The sequence below is a fragment of the Balaenoptera physalus genome, assembly GCF_965194825.1.
Source record: "Balaenoptera physalus genome assembly, chromosome: 15".
Classification (NCBI taxonomy): Eukaryota; Metazoa; Chordata; class Mammalia; order Artiodactyla; family Balaenopteridae; genus Balaenoptera; species Balaenoptera physalus.
In genome coordinates this window covers 35,248,590-35,267,983 of record NC_138894.1, presented here as the reverse complement: position 1 = coordinate 35,267,983, position 19,394 = coordinate 35,248,590, and the positions used below count along the sequence as shown (strand labels likewise).

General features: G+C 39.7%; 1 pseudogene across 1 annotated transcript; it reads left to right on the top strand.

The window, feature by feature from the left end:
* Positions 1–272: 272 nt before the first annotated feature.
* On the top strand, positions 273–13,413 carry LOC309643352 (heterogeneous nuclear ribonucleoprotein A1-like 2 pseudogene; annotated as a pseudogene). Its single transcript, XR_014268622.1, has 2 exons — positions 273–358; positions 11,213–13,413. The product of XR_014268622.1 is annotated as a heterogeneous nuclear ribonucleoprotein A1-like 2 pseudogene (transcript).
* The last annotated feature ends 5,981 nt before the right edge of the window (positions 13,414–19,394 follow it).

Genomic DNA, 19,394 nt, shown 5'->3' with positions numbered 1-19,394 from the left:
CAGCCAGAACCTGGCGCGGGAGTCCAGGGAGCTGGGCTCGCCCTCTGCGGACACTGCGGCGGAGAACAGAGTGATGAATAAATGAGTAACCACATCAGTATTTAAGTGTTCACTCGGACCGCTGGGGCTTATGCGTCACGAGTTGGGGGAAATTATAGGCGCTGGTGGAGGTTTTAAACAATTACTTACACCCATTAAGTGCCTACTATGTGCAAAGCCCTGGGTATTACTTGCACGCTTGGTTTATTATTAGTAATGATAACAATGGTTAATAATTACAGATGCTGAATTTCGGCCAATGTTGGTCCGTGTGCTTTACATGCGTTACCTCATTTTATCCCCAAAACAACCCTGTGGGGTGAGTATGGTTTTTATTCTTATTTTCAGGAAGGTAAAGTTGCAGCTTAGGGAGGTTAACCTGCCCAAGATCTGTAACTGGCAGAGGTGGGCTGTGAATCCACACAGATGACCCCAAAGTCTGTACTTTTCTTTTTAACTTTCAGAGCCTGTATTAAAAATAGTATTTTTAAAAAAACATGTAACACACAGCTAAAAACAAAATAATAAAGTAAAAAAATCAAATGGGACAGAAACGCTTATGAGAAAAGCAAAAAATTCCCTTTCCACCCCTCATTCCAGGGATAACCACTTATAGCCATTTGTGTTTTCAGGCCTGGTAGTTACCTCCATATTTCTACATAAAATGCTTACATAACTATATCTAGAGTTATCAGGACTGGCCATTATCTATTGTCTTCCTCCTGTGATAGGTAATGATTTAGCTCACACCCACTTCCCTCCCTCAATCTTATGTAGTTATGCTTTTTTCTTTTTTTTAGTTCCTCTGTTGGATACTTTGATAGTGGAAACCTTTATTTCTTCTTGGGGAGACTCTCCACAGTACATCTTGACTTTTTATGCTGTGAAAGGAGGATGCCAAAATCCCACTTTCCGGGCCATGTCCTCTACCAGGAATATGGTTGTACACCGGGCACCTGAGACTCATGGGAGCATATGCACCAAGGCTCAATCCTAACAACCTTCCACCTTAACTGTGATCAGAATGGGGTGGAGGAGTTCTCCACACTGAGCCCCATAGCCCAGCATCCCTGTGGACAGCACCTAGCTTTGGAGACAGCCAGATCTGCCTATGGATCTTGGCTCTCTGCCACTTAGCAGCAATAAGACCTGAAGATTAAGTCAGCTCTCTAACCTCTCAGCCTTGTTTCCTGATCTAGAAAATGGGGATAATGATTCCTACTTTAAACAGTTGCTGAGAAGATGACATGAGAAAATATTGTCAAAGATTTTAACGCAGTGGAAACCATCACAAATGATCTCAAAGCATCTGAACATCATATATAGTTTTTTTTCTGATTATAAGTTATTTGGAAAATATAGAAAAATATAAAGAAGGAAATAAAAATAGATTAGAATCTCACTGTTCAGAAATAAACACTGTTAACAATTTGTTGTATTGCTTTCCAGTCTTTTCTCTACACTATATGTTGTTGTTTTATATGCATTATGGTTGTGAGGCAACTGTACTGTAATGGTTAAACCTGTGGGCTGTGGAATCCTGGTCCTAGTATCTACTTTATGTGTACTATCTCATTTACCGCTGAAGACAACCATTTAAGGCAGGTGCTGTTGCTACTCTCAGCTTCACGGATGAGAAAGCTAAAGCAGCTAAAGTTTGGATGATTTTCCCCAAGTTTCTAACTGAAAAATTGCAAAGAGTGGACTTGAACTCAGGTCTGAGTGACTCTACTGCCTCTGGTACTCTGCCCTCACGCTAGCTTGTTGGTCATCTAAGCACTACATCATCTGAAGTCAATAAAGCGGGAAATGTTGTCATACCCATTTTACAGATGAAGAAATTGAGGTACAAAAAAGGTTAACAGACTTACCCAAGATTACAGAGTCAGGATGAAGCCCCTGAGAATGGATTCCCCAGGGGCTTTGCAAATGAAGATATCTTTACCAAACCACAACTAACATATTTGTCACTGTCCTTTAATGGTTCTGTTTCATCTGTTTCTTAGCTCTTCAACATGACCAGACTGCCTCTTCCCTCCCGCCTCCCTCTGCCTCCCCCATGGAGTAGCAAGGCTCCAGGAAAGGGCAAAAGAGAACTCAGATGGGCTACTCCCGCTCTCCTTCCTCCTTCCCTGGCCCTCATAGTTGGGCAAGGTCAGGCTTCCTGCTGGCCCGGGATTGTAGCTGCAAGAGGGCAGTGAAGCCAGGAAAGGCTCCCCTGCAGGTCACTTGGCCCTAGGAGAAAGGGCAGGCTCTGCTAGCTGTCTGCAGTTGAGAAAAGAGCACAAACTCTGAAGACACTGAGGTCTTGGTTACCTAGAGGTGTTTTTTCCTCTGGAAGATGAGACCACCCATCCCCACCCACTGCAGTTTGATGTGAGGGTTACAGAGAGGACCCTCCTACTTCCTCTTCCTCCCCAGGGCTGGATGTGTTCACCGCCTCCCTGGGCCTCTCTAGTCCGTTAGGGACAGTTCTTGCTTTGAAAGAGTGGTCCTTTGTGTAATTTCCACTCATTGCTTCCCTCTGCAATATCATAACCCTTCCAGACAGGCACTTCAAATATATTTGCCTGACTCTTCAAGCTACATTTCCTCCTGTCCTTCGCCCTCCCTCCCACATCTGTTTTCTAGGCCCCTCACTGTAATAGAGTCACACAGCCCGGGTTCAAATCTTCGTGCCACCACTTACTAGCAGTATGAGCTTGGGCAGATTACTGAACCCCAGAGTCTCAGTTTCCACGTTATAAAATGGGCCTAATGATGGGAAATCACTTCATAAGGTTAGCATGAGAGCTATCTCAACATACTCTAAGCAGTGATGAGTAATATCATCTTAGAAATCTTTGCTTAAAGCAAAAGGTTGTACCTCCTTATTGTTTGATTTGCATTTCTTTGATTGCTAGTGAGATTGAACATTTTTTCAGTTATTTGTCATTTATATTTCCTCTTTTAATGAGTTGTCTATTGCCTGAATTGTCTTTTCTATGTCCATTTTTCTTTGAAGCCTTAACTTATCAATTTATATTAACCCCTTCTATGTTAATAATAACACTTTGTCTTTTACATTTATTGCAAATATGTTTTGACATAAGTAGTCAAATCGTTGAATTTCTTCCATTGTTTCAAGCTGAGGTTCTTCCACACTCACAGGTCCAATAAATATCCATTCATAGTTTTTCTAGTTTTTAAATTGTTTGGCTTTTTCTTTGTTCTTTCATTCTCTTTAAATTCTTCTAGAAACTATTTTGGTGAATGATTTGAGGTGAAAATCTAACCTTCTCTCCTCAACAGCTATCCAAGTTTCCCAATACTTATCGAAAAACCCTATCCCTTTGCCACTGATTTTCTCATACAAGTTTTTATATACATACTATAGACAGAGTCTGAACTTTGTACTCTAGTCCACTGAGATTTATATCTTTTTGTCAGTGCTATTGTTTTAATTATTGTTGCCTTTTAAATGCTTTATACAGTGGAAGAGAAAATCTTTACTCATTTCTTTTTTTTCAGAGATTCTTATAGCTACTTTCACCTGTGTATTCACCCATATGAGCTCTAATTCTTTTTGGAACTGTGAGAGAAATTGTTGTGAGAAAAATTGACATCTTTACAAACAACAGCCATACTCTCGGCTTCTATTTAACATTGTACTGGAGGTTCTAGCTAGGGCAATTAGGCAAGAAAACAAACTAAAACTATCCAGGTTGGAAAGGAAGAGTAAAACTATCTCTGTTTGCAGATTACATGACCTTGTAAATAGAAAATCCTAAGGAATCCACTAAGAAATTATTAGAACTAATAAATGGGTACAGGAAGGTTACAGGATACAAGATCAATATATTAAAATCAATTGTATTTCTAAAACTAGCAATGAAAAATTAAAAGTAAAATTAAAACAATTCCATTTATAAAAGTATAAAAAAGAATAAAGTACTTAGAAATGAATATAACAAAATAGAATATAACAAAAGAAGTATAAGATTTGTACACTGAAAACTACAAAACTTCACTGAAAGAAATTAACAAAGACCTAATTAAATGGAAAGACATCTCACTTTCATGAATTGGAAGACTTAATACTGTTACGATGCCAATACACCCCAAATTGGCCTGCAGATTCAACACATTCCCCATCAATATCGCAGCTGCTGTTTTTGCAGAAATTGACAAGCTGATCCAGGAAATCATATGGAAATGCAAGGGACCCAGAATAGCCAAACAAGTCTTGGAAACGAAAAGCAAAGTTGGAGGATTCACACTTCCCGATTTCAAAACTTACTACAAATCAAGACAATGGGGTAACTGACATAAGGATAGACATAGATCAGTGGAAAAGAATTGAGATTCCAGAAATAAACCCTCATATTTATGGCTGACTGATTTTTCAATAAAGGTGCCAAGACCATTCCATGGGGAAAGAATGGTCTTTTCAACAAATGGTGTTAGGACAGCTGGATATTTGCATGCAAAAGAATTAAGTTGAACCCCTTCGCTACACCATACACAAAAGTTAACTCAAAATAGATCATAGACCTAAATATAAACACTAAAACTATAAAGCTTTTCGAAGAAAATGTAGAAGTAAATATTCATGACCTTGGGTTAGGCAAAGCCGTCTTAGATACAACACCAAAAGCACAAACAACCAAAGAAAAAATAGATAAACTAGACTTCATGAAAATTAAAAACTCTTGTCCTTCAAAGAACACCATCAAGAAAGTAAAAAGACAACCTATGGGATGAGAGAAAATATTTTTAAATCATATATGTGATAAGAGGCTAGTATCCAGAATATTTAAAGAACTCATAATTCAACAATAAAGACAACCCAATTTAAAAATGGGCAAATGATTTGAATAGATATTTCCCTAAAGAAGATATACAAATAGCCAATACATACATGAAAAGATATCAAAAACATTATCCATTAAGGCGATATAAATCAAAACCACAATGAAGTACCACTTCACTCCCTCTAGACAGATAATAACAAGTGTTGTCAGGATGTGGAGACCCTGGAACCCTCATACATTGCTGGTGGGAATATAAAATGGTACAGCTGCTTTGGAAAACATTTTGGCAGTTACTCAAATTGTTAAACATGGGAGCTACCATATGACCCAGCAATTTCACTCCTGGAAATATGCCCAAGAGAAATGAAAACATGCATCTTACATAAGAAGTGTGCATGGGGCTTCCCTGGTGGCGCAGTGGTTGAGAATCTGCCTGCCAATGCAGGGGACACGGGTTCGAGCCCTGGTCTGGGAGGATCCCGCGTGCCGGGGAGCAGCTGGGCCCGTGAGCCACAACTGCTGAGCCTGCGCGTCTGGAGCCTGTGCTCCGCAACAGGAGAGGCCGCGATAGTGAGAGGCCCGCGCACCGCAATGAAGAGTGACCCCCACTTGCCGCAACTAGAGAAAGCCCTCGCACAGAAATGAAGACCCAACACAGCTAAAATAAATAAATAAATAAATTTATTTAAAAAAAAAAAAAGTGTGCATGAATATTCATTCCCAGATTCCTACCTCAAACCTACAAACCTATGACCACCTGCATTTTTCCTATCTCAGAGAAAGAGGTGTTCCTGTGTGCTTCATTTTCCTCTCTGTGCCTTGAGGCAGTCTAAGCTTCCATCTCCTCCTTCATTTCTGTTTCTTCTCCACTGGCTCCTTCATTCTCATCATATAAATATGCTCGTCTCTCCCAATATAAACAGAGAAAACAACAACTCCCCCTCTCTATCAGTCTGCACAATGTCCTCCTTTCCTTCAAGTTTCCTGAAGATGATTTACCCTCCTCGTCTTTACCCCCTTCTTCCTCATTCACACCCCAAACCACAGCAGCCTGGCTCTCCAAGCTCCTACCCCATCTGTGGTTGCAAAATTCCAGGACCCTCCTTCAGTCTTTATCTTACTTGACCTCTCTTTGGCATTCAGTAGTTAATCACTCCCTTCTCCAAACTCCCTCAACCCCACTCTGCCTCTGGGCCTGCTCTTTTTTTTTTTTTTTTTTAATTTATTTATTTATTTATTTGGCTGTGCCGGGACTTAGTTGCAGCATGCGGGATCTTTAGTTGCAGCATGCGGGATCTTTTAGTTGTGGCATGAGGGCTCTTAGTTGCAGCATGTGGGATCTAGTTCCCTGACCAGGGATCGAACCCAGGTCCCCTGCACTGGGAGCACGGAGGGAGTCTTAACCGCTGGACCACCAGGGAAGTCCCTGGGCTCTTCTATGCTTTTGCTCCTGCCTCTTCCTCCACTCTCTACTTCTAGGTCTCCTTCAGGGGCTTCTCTTCCTTCCCCCATTTCTTAACATTGGTTTATTTCTCAGCCCTCTTCTCTTTTCACTCCTCAGACTTTCCCTGGAGATTTATTTGGAGAAATGGCTGATTCTAGGACTAGGGCAGGGAAAATACAAGATGAGCTTGTATGATTTTGTAAAGCCAGAAAACAAGGAAATCTTCAGGAAGAAAAGCAGGGGAAGTAGAGGGGTAGTGTCAAAAGAGCACAGACGCCAACATGAAAAGAACTCCCAGTGGCCAGAGCTGGAACAATTTGAGTAATACAATATATCACAATGGTATTGTATTATAACCCATAAAATAAAATAAATATCCATGAGTCTAAAGTTATATCAATAAATGATTGAATGAATAAATAAGTAAATGAGGAGAAGAGAAAACTCTTCCTTACAGAAGAATTCTGATAGATACTGCCCCCTCCAAGAAGTGGAACTTAATTCCCTTCTCCTTGTGTGTGACTGGACTCAGAGACTCACCTTCAAAGAATAGAGTATGAAAAATGGAAATTTTACAGTGACAAAACCTGGCAGACACCACCTTAATCAAGTGATCTAGATTAACATCCCTGGTGATAAATCATATTGATTAGCATGTGCCCAACGCAATAAGGGCATTTCACCTCTGTGCCTTTCTAAAAACTCATAGCTGCTTTCTACACAAGAGAAAAACAACAGACAAATCCAAATTGAGGGGCATCCTTCAGAATACCTGAGTAGGACCCTTCAAAAGTGTCGAGGTCATGATAACCATCAGAGATGGGAGGAAATTTATGAGACATGTCCCTCCTTGAGGGGACCTGAGCTGTGTACGTCCCTAACACATCCCCCAAGTGCGATCCTTAAACACTAGGTTTTAGTTTTACCTGTTATTTTGAAGAAAAGACTTTTTAAAAATTAATTCGTTTATTTACTTCTATTGAGATATAGTTGATTTATAAGATTAGATAAGTTTCAGGTGTACAACATAGTGATTCACAATTTTTAAAGTTTATACTCCTTTTATAGTTATTATAAAATATTGGCTATATTCCTTGTGCTGTACAATCTATCCTCTTAGCTTATTTATTTTATACATAGTAGTTTGTACCTCTTAATCCCCTACTCCTATCTTGCCCCTACCCCTACTCCTCTCATAACCACTAGTTTGATCTCTATATCTGTGAGTCTGTTTCTTTTTTGTTATATTCACTAGCTTGCTGTATTTTTTAGATTCCACATATAAGTGATAACATACAGTATTTGTCTCTCTCTGTCTGACTTATTTCACTAAGCATAAGATCCTCCAAGTCTATCCATGTTGTTGCAAATGGCAAAATTTCATTCTTTTTTAGAACTGAGTAGTATTCCATTGTATGTATGTGTGTGTATATATATATATATATATATATATATATATATATTTAACATCTTTATTAGAGTATAATTGCTTTACAATGGTGTGTCAGTTTCTGCTTTATAACAAAGTGAATCAGTTATACATATGTCCCCATATCTCTTCCCTCTTGCATCTCCCTCCCTCCCACCCTCCCTATCCCACCCCTCTAGGTGGTCACAAAGCACTGAGCTGATCTCCCTGTGCTATGTGGCTGCTTCCCACTAGCTATCTATTTTACGTTTGGTAGTGTATATATGTCCATGCCACTCTCTCACTTTGTCCCAGCTTACCCTTCCCCCTCCCCCTATCCTCAAGTCCATTCTCTAGTAGGTCTGCATCTTTATTCCCGTCTTGCCCCTAGGTTCTTCTGACCATTTTCTTTCTTTTTTTTTTTTTTTTTTACATTCCATATATATGTGTTAGCATACGGTATTTGTTTTTCTCTTTCTGACTTACTTCACTCTGTATGACAGTCTCTAGGTCCATCCAGCTCACTACAAATAACTCAGTTTCGTTCCTTTTTATGGCTGAGTAATATTCCATTGTATATATGTGCCACATCTTCTTTATCCATTCATCTGTTGATGGACACTTAGATTGCTTCCATGTCCTGGCTATTGTAAGTAGAGCTGCAATGAACATTTTGGTTCATGACTCTTTTTGAATTATGGTTTTCTCAGGGTATATGCCCAGTAGTGGGATTGCTGGGTTGTATGGTAGTTCTAGTTTTAGTTTTCTAAGGAACCTCCATACTGTTCTCCATAGTGGCTGTATCAATTTCCATTCCCGCCAACAGTGCAAGAGGGTTCCCTTTCCTCCACACCCTCTCCAGCATTTATTGTTTGTAGATTTTTTGATGATGGCCATTCTGACTGGTGTGAGATGATATCTCATTGTAGTTTTGATTTGCATTTCTCTAATGATTAATGATGTTGAGCATTCTTTCATGTGTTTGTTGGCAATCTGTATATCTTTTTTGGAGAAATGTCTAAAAAATATGGAGCGCTTCACGAATTTGCGTGTCATCCTTGCGCAGGGGCCATGCTAATCTTCTCTGTATCGTTCCAATTTCAGTATATGTGCTGCCGAAGCAAGCACCCATTGTATGTATATTGTTGGACACTTAGGTTGCTTCTGTATCTTGGCCATTGTAAACATGCTGCTATGAACACTGGGAGTTCATATGTCTTTTCAAATTAATGTTTTCATTTTCTTCAGATATATACCAAGGAGTGGAATTGCTGGATCATATGGTAGTTCTGTTTTTAGTTTTTTGAGGAACTTCTGTACCATTTTCCACAGTGGCTGCACCAACTTACCTTTTCACTTGTACATTTAGTGCACAAGGGTTCCCTTTGCTCCACATCCTCACCAACATTTGTTACTTGTGGTCTTTTTGATGATAGCTGTTCTGACAGGTGTGAGGTGATATCTCATTGTGGTTTTGATTTGCATTTCCCTGATGATTAACAATGTTGTGCATTTTTTCATGTGGCTGTTTGCCATCTGCATTTCTTCTTTGGAAAAATGTCTGTTCAGGTCTTCTGCTTATTTTTTAATTGGGTTGTTTGTTTGTTTGTTTTTGATGTTGAGTTGTATGATCTGCCTGTGTATTTTGGATATTAACCCCTTATCAGTCATATCATTTGCAAATATTTTCTCCCATTCAGTAAGTTGTCTTTTTGTTTTGTGGATGGTTTCCTTTGCTGCGCAAAAGATTTTAAGCTTAAATGGGTCCCATTTATTTTTTGCTTTTATTTCTTTTATCTTAGGAGACAGAGCCAAAAAATATATATATTGCTACAATTTATGTCAAAGAGTGTTCTGTCTATGTTTTCTTCTAGGAGTTTTATGGTTTCTGACCTTACATTTAGATTTTCAATCCCTTTTGAGTTTATTTTTATATATGGTGTGGGAAAATGTTCTAATTTCATTCTTTTACATGTAGCTGTCCCGTTTTCCCAGCACCATCTATTGAAGAGACTGTCTTTTCTCCATTGTATATTCTTGCCTCCTTTATTGTAGATTAACTGACCATAAGTGCATGAATTTATTTCTGGGCTCTCTATTTTGTTCCATTGATCTGCATCTCTGCTTTTGTGCCGGTACCATACTCTTTTGATTACTGTAGCTTTGTAGTACAGTCTGAAGGAGAAAAGACCTTTCATTCTATCTTTAGAAAATATTACAAAATCATTGTTATGTGAAGACATGGTCAAATGAAACCAAAAGCAGCAGGAGAAAAGTATTACAAAAGTATGTGAGGTGGTTAGATTTTTTAATTACATTATTTTCTGGATTTGAGGATGTTTTTGGTATTTGTCAGCTTAATTTTTTTTTTAACTTTGGGGATAATTTTAGGTTTACAGAAAAGCTCCAAAAATAGTACAGAGAGTTCCCATTTATCCTTAACCCAGCTTCCATTAATGTTAACATTTTACAGGTACATTCGTCCAAACTAAGAAACCAACATTTGGTGCAATATCATTAACTAGACTACAGACTTTATTCAGATTTTACCAGTTTTTCCATTAACATCATTTTTTCTTTTCCAAGATCCAATCCAGGATCCCACATTGCATTTGGTCATCATGTCTCCTTAGTTTCCTCCCATCTGTGATGTTTACTTGACAGTAATTCATTAAATGATACACTTGCTTTATATGATTTTCTGAATTTGTGTTATATTTAACGATAACAAATTAAAAACAAAAACAAAAAAAAGTCATAATGGTTTCTCATTGCTCATAGAATAAGGGCAGCCAGCCTCAGCCTGGCCAGTGAGGCCCAAATGATCTTGTGCCAACCTACCTCTACAGCCTCTCCCTGACTCATAGTGGCCTAGTCAAGCCGGCCTCCTTTCCATCTCTTGTATTTTACCTTGCACCTTCCTGCCACAGGGCCTTTGCACCTGCTATTTCCTCTCCCTGGCACACTCTTCCCTCCTCTTTGCCAAGGTAACTCCTGCTCCTCTGTTGATATCATTTCAGCATCTCTCATGCAGTCCAGCCTTGCCTGGCCTCCCTAGCTGTGTAGAATATCCTTACCACAGCCTCTCATTGCTGTCCACAGGGGCAATGCTACACTGGTTTGAGTTTTCAAGGAGAGGCTAGAGAAGCTGAATTGTTGTGTAGAGTGAGAAGAATTTCAAGTTTCCCACAGCCACCTAGCAATCCACGAGGGAGGGGCAGGCAGAAGAGATCAGAGGGGACAGCAGAACCAGCAAAATTGCAAGAGGCATGTGTTTTTAAGCACGACTTTCGTTATTAGTTTCTAATTTTAGTGCATTAGGGGCAGATGACATGGTCTGTATGATATTGATTCTATGAAATTTATTACAGCTTCTTCTGGCCAGTTTAAATGTTCTTCTGGCGCTCAAAAAAATGTGAATTCTCTGTTGGGTGTAGGGTTCTATTATACCTAATAGATCAAATTTATTAATTGTATTGTTTAGATCATCAGTATCTCTAATTTTTGTCTTGCTCTGTTGGTGTCTAGGTTTCTAAGAGGAGCGACTTTGGAGTTACACAGGCTTAAGGATATTTATTTATAAGTAAAAAGATAAAGATTAATTTCTAAAAATTATACATTTTTCAAATTGTTGGGGTTGGGGAGAAACAACAAAGAAAATACAGACCAGAAAGCAAATAAGGGAAAACGAGGGGGTATTAAAAAGCAATCTGAATCTATAAAAGATGACACAACTAAATCTATCTGCATAACAATAATTGAATGGGAGAGATTTGCCAACTGAAAGAAAATACTTTCAGATACAGTTTTAAAAAACTAAATGAAAATATATGCTATCAATAAAAGATATGCCTAAAATAAAAATGCTCAAGGAGTTTGAAAGTAAAAGAATTGAAACTCAGTGGATTTTAAAATAACTTGACGGCTTTTTGCCCATGGACGCCGCCAAGTGAGCATCGTTGACGTCTCCCCCCTCCACTGACACCATGTCTACGTCAGGGTCTCCCAAAGAGCCCAACAGCTGCGGAAGCTCTTCATCGGAAGTTTGAGCTTTGAAACAACCGATGAGAGTCTGAGGAGCCATTCTGAGCAATGGGGAGCGCTCACAGATTGTGTGGTAATGAGGGATCCAAACACCAAGAGCTCCAGAGGCTTCGGGTTTGTCACCTATGCCATTGCAGAAGAGGTGGATATGGCCATGAATGCAAGGCCACACAAGGTGGATGGAAGAGTTGTGGAACCAAAGAGGGCCGTCTCAAGAGAAGATTCTCAAAGACCTGGTGCCCACTTAACTGTGAAAAAGATTTTTATTGGTGGCATTAAAGGAGACACTGAAGAACATCACCTAAGTGATTATTTTGAACAGTATGGGAAAATTGAAGTGACTGAAGTCATGACTGACCGAGGCAGTGGCAAAAAGAGAGGCTTTGCTTTCGTAAGCTTTGATGACCATGACTCTGTAGACAAGACTGTCATTCAGAAATACTGCACTGTGAATGGCCACAACTGTGAAGTAAGGAAAGCCCTATCTAAGCAAGAGATGGTTAGTGCTTCATCCAGCCAAAGAGGTCGAAGTGGTTCTGGAAACTTTGGTGGTGGTCTTGGAGGTGGTTTTGGTGGGAATGACAGCTTTGGTCGTGGAGGAAACTTCAGTGATCGAGATGCCTTTGGTGGCAGCCGTGGTGGTGGTGGATATGGTGGCAGTGGGGATGGCTATAATGGATTTGGTAATGATGGAAGTAATTTTGGAGGTGGTGGAAGCTACAGTGATTTTGGCAATTACAACAATCAATCTTTAAATTTTGGACCCAGGAAAGGAGGAAATTTTGGAGGCAGAAGTTCTGGTCCCCGTGGTGGTGGAGGCCAATGCTTTGCCAAACCCCGAAACCAAGGTGGCTATGGTGGTTCCAGCAGCAGCAGTAGCTGGCAGTGGCCGAAGGTTTTAATTACTGCCAGGAAACAAAGCTTAGCAGGAGAGGAGAGCCAGAGAAGTGACAGGGAAGCTACAGGGTACAACAGATTTGTGAACTCAGCCAAGCACAGTGGTGGCAGGGCCTAGCTGCTACAAAGAAGACATGTCTTAGACAATACTCATGTGTATGGGCAAAAATACTCGAGGACTGTATTTGTGACTAATTGTATAACAGGTTATTTTAGTTTCTGTTCTGTGGAAAGTGTAAAGCATTCCAACAAAGGGTTTTAATGTAGATTTTTTTTTGCACCCATGCCGTTGATTGCTAAATGTAATAGTCTGATCATGACGCTGAATAAACGTGTCTTTTTAAATAAATAAATAAATAAATAACTTGACTGATTCTAAAGTATATTCAGAAGAGTACATTTGGAGAGTAACAAATATTTGTTGAGTGCCTACTTGGTACCAGGCATGTGTTTTAAAGCTGCAATAATTAAAACAATGTAGGATAGAGCCAGAAGTAGACAAATAGAGTCAGCAGGAACAGAATAGAAAGTCTGGAAATAGCCTTACATGTGCCTAGGATTTAATCTATGATAAAGATGATATCTTAAATATTAAGAAAAGGACAACTTTACTTCCCACTTGTAAAAAAAAAAAAAGTCGTAAATATTAAATACAAAGTTAGAATTCCAACTCATAAAAAAAAATGTCAGATAGATTAAAGATCTACACATTAAAAACCCCACTCAAGTAATAGAATAAAATATAGGAGTTTACTTTTATATTTGGGGTTCCATCTCAACTGCTCAAAGAATTTTTTTTTTTTTTTTTTTGCTCAAAGAGTTTGAATAAACAGTTCACAAGGGAAATACAAAGGGCAGTTTAACATATGCAAAAAAGTTTAACCTCATTGGTAGCTTAAAATTGTAAATTAATACAAAGTGATACCCAGTGTGGGGGGCAAAAGGATACCCTTGGGGTGAGTATGAACTGGCAAAGCCTTTTTAGAGACCAATTCAGCAATATCTATCAATAATTTAAAACAAGTTATCCCTGTAATCTGGCAAGTCCATTTCAAGGAATTTACATTGTGAAAATCCTCACATAAATGTACAAAGAACATTGTAAAAGGATGTTCATTTCTGCTTTAAAACAGCAAACCACTTGGAATGGAGCCTAAAATATCCATTAATAGAGATGAAGTCACAGCATATCAGAGAAAAGGCCGTGAGCGCTGCAGGCTGCTGAGGAAAGGGGAGCTGTAGTCTCACTGGCCCTGTGCTGAGGAAAATTTCCGGCAGAGACTACTGGCCTGACAGTCTGAGGGTCACTCAGACCTTCAGTCCTATCCAGGGTGACCTGTGGTCTCCAAGTGCCAGAGTTTCTTTATACTGCTCGACTTCAGCTTTGGTGACTAACTTCTCATTTATTTTTAGAAAAACACTTAAGCCCTAGGCCTTTTAGTTAGGCAAATTATAAAGATATATCCAACATCCTATTTTAAAATAAAAAGGTTTAAAACAGTAAGAATCTCTGCATATTTTATACTGCCGGGGATGGAGGGGAAAAGCGTCTTTGTAAATGGTTCCCTTTCATTCATGTATTGATTCAACAAATGAGGGACAGACACAGCCTCTCAAGAAGCTGTCTTCACGGAGGGAGGAACTCTCGTGAGGGAAGAGATATTAAATAACCACAAAAATACAAAACTGAAAACTTCAGTAAGCACTGGGAAGGGATGGCACAGGATATGGGAGCCTGTATTATGGGGCTTTATATGTAGGAGTCTACAGTATAGGGAATATAGCTAGACTTCATTTCGGTTGGTCAGGGAAGGTTTCCCTGAGGAAATTGCCTTAGGTGAGACCCAAGAAAGGTGAGAAGCAGAAAGGAATCCCAGAACAGTTTGCATAAAAAGGAAAGGGCTTGTGCAAAGGCCCAAGGCAGGGAATTGCTGGGAACATTTATGACATGAAGAAAAGGCTGGTGTGGCCTGAGTACAGAGTGGGATGGCAGGAGGGAAAGGCAGGAGCCTGTGGGCCACTTTAAGGATTTGGGATTTTCTACTAAGGTCAATGCAAAACTATTTGTGGATTAGGAAAATGTTTATTTTCAACAAATATGATTCAGACCAGGCAGTCTCCAGAGTTTTGGGCAAGGGTGTGGCTATATACTGATCAAAACAGTTACCCACAGGAAATTGGGAGGAGAGCCAGGAAGGCAGCCAGAAGTACTCCAGGGCGAATCTCCTCTTCAGTATGGAGACCCTGAGGGGGCCCCACTGGCAGTGCCAGAGCACATCTGTGGGGCTGTTTTGTGAGGCTGTGCACAAGCTATAATCCAGACAGATGAATCCAGATATTGGGAGGTACACTGATGGTGTTCTTGGGTGGGGATAGGGTGCAGGAAACGGGTAAGTTTTGAGTAAGTTCTGCCATATTGATGGGGAATTGTGCTGCCTAATTTTCCAATTAAAAAAAAATTCAGATTATAATATGAAATTTTAAAGTTTTTAGCGTTTGCAGCGAATTCAAAATTTATAAAATATATTGGGCTTCCCTGGTGGCGCAGTGGTTGAGAATCTGCCTGCCAGTGCAGGGGACACGGGTTCGAGCCCTGGTCTGGGAAGATCCCACATGCCGCAGAGCAACTGGGCCCGTGAGCCACAACTACTGAGCCTGCGCGTCTGGAGCCTGTGCTCCGCAACAAGAGAGGCTGCGATAGTGAGAGGCCCGAGCACTGCGATGAAGAGTGGCCCCCGCTTGCCGCAACTAGAGAAAGCTCTCGCACAGAAACGAAGACCCAACACAGCCAAAAATTAAATAAATAAACAAACAAATAAATAAATAAATAAATAAATAAATAAATTTTAAAAAATTTATAAAATATAAATCAAATACATTTGAGGTTGGATATTTTATTAGTTGCCTGTAGCCATTACAATAAATTACCACAAACTTGGTGACTTAAAACAGCACAAATGTATTCCCTTGCTGTTCTAGGGTCCAGATATCTGCAATCAGTTTTACTGGTCTAAAATCAAGGCATCAGCAGGGCTGTGTTCCTTCTGGAGGCTCTAGGGGAGAATCTACTTCCTTGCATTTCAGAGCTTTTGGCGATGCCTGCATTCCTTAGCTCCTTACCCCTTCCTCCAGCCTCTTGTTTCCATCTTCACATCTCTTACTTCTGTAGTCAAATCACCCCCTGCTTCCTTCTTATAAGGGTACTTGTGATTACATGTAGGGCCCAAATACGTGGATAATCCAGAATAATCTTCCCATTTCAAGATACTTAACTTAATCACATCTTCAGAGTCCCTTTTGCTATATGTATAAAATTATATTCACAAGTATCAGGGATTAGTATCTGAATATCTTTGGGGCCATTATTCATCTTGTCACAGGTGTATAGTTGAATATAGCCCTCAGATTTGAACCTATCTCAGATTTTCCCCCAGCTACAATAATAAAATGTCCCTAAATTATCCCAATACTCTGGTCCCTAAACCTGTGATACTTTTTTTTTTAACAGCTTTACTGAGGTTCAATGTATATACTCTAAAATTCACCCATTGTAATTATGTAAGTACATACATAATTCAATTATGTAAGTACATACATAATTCAATTATGTTTAGTAGATTTACAGAGTTATGCAACTATTACAACAATCCAGATTTTTTGCAGTCAATCCCCACCCCTAAATCCAGCCCAGGCATCCACTAATCTACTTCTATCTGTATAGATTTACCTTTTCTGTATACTTCGTGTTAATGGGATCATATCATATACAGTCATTTGTGTCTAGCTTTCACTTAGTATAATGTTTTTGAGGTTCATCTCTGTCATAGTGTGTGTCAGTAATCAGTAGTTACTCCTTTTTATCACTGAATAGTGTTCCATTGCATGAATAAATCACATTATGTTTATCCATTAAGCTGTTAATGGACATTTGGATTATTTCCTAGTTTTGGCTATTGTGAGTATTGCTGCTACGAATATTCATGTGCAATGCTTTGTGTGGACATATGTTTTCATTTGTAAGCTTATTTTTAATTTTTTAAGAAACTGCCAAACTGTTTTCCAAAGTGGCTGTACCACTTTACACTCCCGTCACGTATGTATGTGGAATCCAGTTTCTCCACGTCCTTGCCAACACTTGTATAGAATATCTTTTTCCTATTGAATTGCCTCGGAAACTTTGCCAAAACTAAATTGACCTTATGTGTGAGGGCTCATTTCTGGACTCTCAATTCTATTTCATTGGTCTATATGTCCATCTTAATGCCAGTACCATGTTGTGTTGATTACTGTAATTCTGTAGTAAGTTTTGAAATCAGAAATTGTGAGTCCTCCAACTTTTTTTCTTCAAGATTGTTTTGACTATTCTAGATCTTTTGCATTTCCATATTAATTTTAGAATTAGCTTGTCAATTTCTGCAAAAAACACAGCTGGGATTTTGATAGGGATTGCACTGAATCTGTAGATCAATTGGGGCAGTATAACCATCTTAACAATAGTAGTTTTTTGTGAATTTCTTAGCATTTTCTATATACAGGATCATGTCATTTTTGAATAAAGACAGTTTTACTTCTTTTCCAATGTGAATTGCTTCATTTTTATTTTTTACTTTTTGGCCTTATCACACTAACTAAAACCTCCAGCACAATGTTGATTAAAAGTGGCAACAGGGAATTCCCTAGAGGTCCAGTGGTTGGGACTCTGTGCTTCCACTGCAGGGGGCACAGATTCAATCTCTGGTTGGGGAACTAAGATCCCACATGCCACCCGGTGCAGCCTCAAAAAAAAAAAAAAAGAAAAAAAAATGGCAACAGCAGATATCCTTGCCTTGTTCCTGAATTTATAGGGAAACATTCAGTCTTTCACCACGACATTTAATATTGACGGTAGGGACTTCCCTGGTGGCTCAGTGGTTAAGAATCCACCTGCCAATGCAGGGGACATGGGTTCAAGCCCTGGTCCAGGAAGATCCCACATGCTGTGGAGCAACTAAGCCTGTGGGCCACAACTACTGAGCCTGTGCTCTAGAGCCCACAAGCCACAACTACTGACCCTGTGTACTACAAGTACTGAAGCCCACATGCGTAGAGCCCATGCTCCGCAACAAGAGAAGCCACCGCAATGAGAAGCCCGCGCACTACGACAAAGAGTAGCCCCCACTCGCCACAACTAGAGAAAGCCCACGTGCAGCTACGAAGACCCAATGCAGCCAAAAAAAATTAAAATAAATTTTTTAAAAAATTGACTGTATATTTTAGTTAGATACACTTTATCACGTTGAGAAAGTCCCCTTTTATTCCTAGCTTAAGAGCTTTTATCATTAATGGATGGTGGATTTTGTCAAATGTTTTTTCCACATCTACTGAAATGACATTATGGTTTTTGTCATTTATTTTATTAATATGGTGATTTACCTTCATTGATTTTCAGATGCTAAACCAACCTTGCACTCCTGGGATAAAGGCCATTTGGCCATGGTGTATAACTCTATTTATATGTTGCTGGATTTTATTTGATAATGTCGTGTTAAGGATTTTTGCAAGTATGTTCATAAGGGATATTGGTCTGTTTTCATAGAATGAGTTGGGGAGTGTTCCCTTCTCCTCTGCCTTATGAAAGAATTTGTGAAAGATAATATTATATCATCTTTAATTATCTAATAGAATTCACCAGTGAAATGTTCTGGGACTGAGCTTTTTGTTTTTTTTTTTTTTTTGGCTGTGCTGAGTCTTTGTTGCTGCACGCGGGCTTTTCTGTAGTTGCGGCTAGCGGGGGTTACTCTTCGTTGCAGTGTGCAGGCTTCTCATTGCAGTGGCTTATCTTGTTGCAGAGCACAGGCTCTAGGTGCGCGGGCTTCAGTATTTGCAGCGTGCGGGCTCAGTAGTTGCGGCATGAGGGCCCCAGAGCCCATGGGCTTCAGTAGTTGTGGCACGTGGGCTCAGTAGTTGTGACGCACAGGCTTAGTTGACCCATGCATGTGGGATCTTCCTGGCCCAGGGATCAAACCCATGTCCCCTGTACTGGCAGGCAGATATTTCTTTATTTCTTTATTTCTTTATTTCTTTATTTTTGGCTGCATTGGGTCTTCGTTGCCGTGTGCGGGCTTTCTCTAGTTGTGGTGAGCGGGGGCTACTGTTTGTTGTGGTGCATGGGCTTATTGCAGTGGCTTCTCCTGTTGCGGAGCACGGGCTCCAGGCACACAGGCTTCAGTAGTTGTGGCTTGCAGGCTCCAGAGCGCAGGCTCAGCAGTTGTAGCACACGGGTCTTAGTTGCTCCGTGGCATGTGGGTCTTCCCAGACCAGGGATGGAACCCGTGTCTCCTGCATTGTCAGGCGGATTCTCAGCCACTGCGCCACCAAGGAAGTCCCCCCTAGAGACATTTTTTAATGTGGTTCTCAGTACAGCAAGCATTTTGAAGCCTTGTTGCCTGAGAATTTCTTTTTGAAGTATAGTTGATTTATAATATTGTGTTAGTTTCAGGCATACTGCATAGTGATTCAGGGTTTTTTTTCAGATTATGTTCCATTATAGGTTATTACAAGTTATTGAATATAATTCCCTGTTCTATACAGTAAATCCTTGTTGCTTATCTATTTTATGTATAGTAGTTTGTGTCTGTTAATTCCGTACTCCTAATTTGTCCTACCCTCCCTCTCCCCTTTGGTAACCATAAGTTTGTTTTCTGTGTCTGTGAGTCTGTTTCTGTTTTATATATAGATTCATTTGTATTATTTTTTTAGATTCCACATATAAGTGGTATAATATAATATT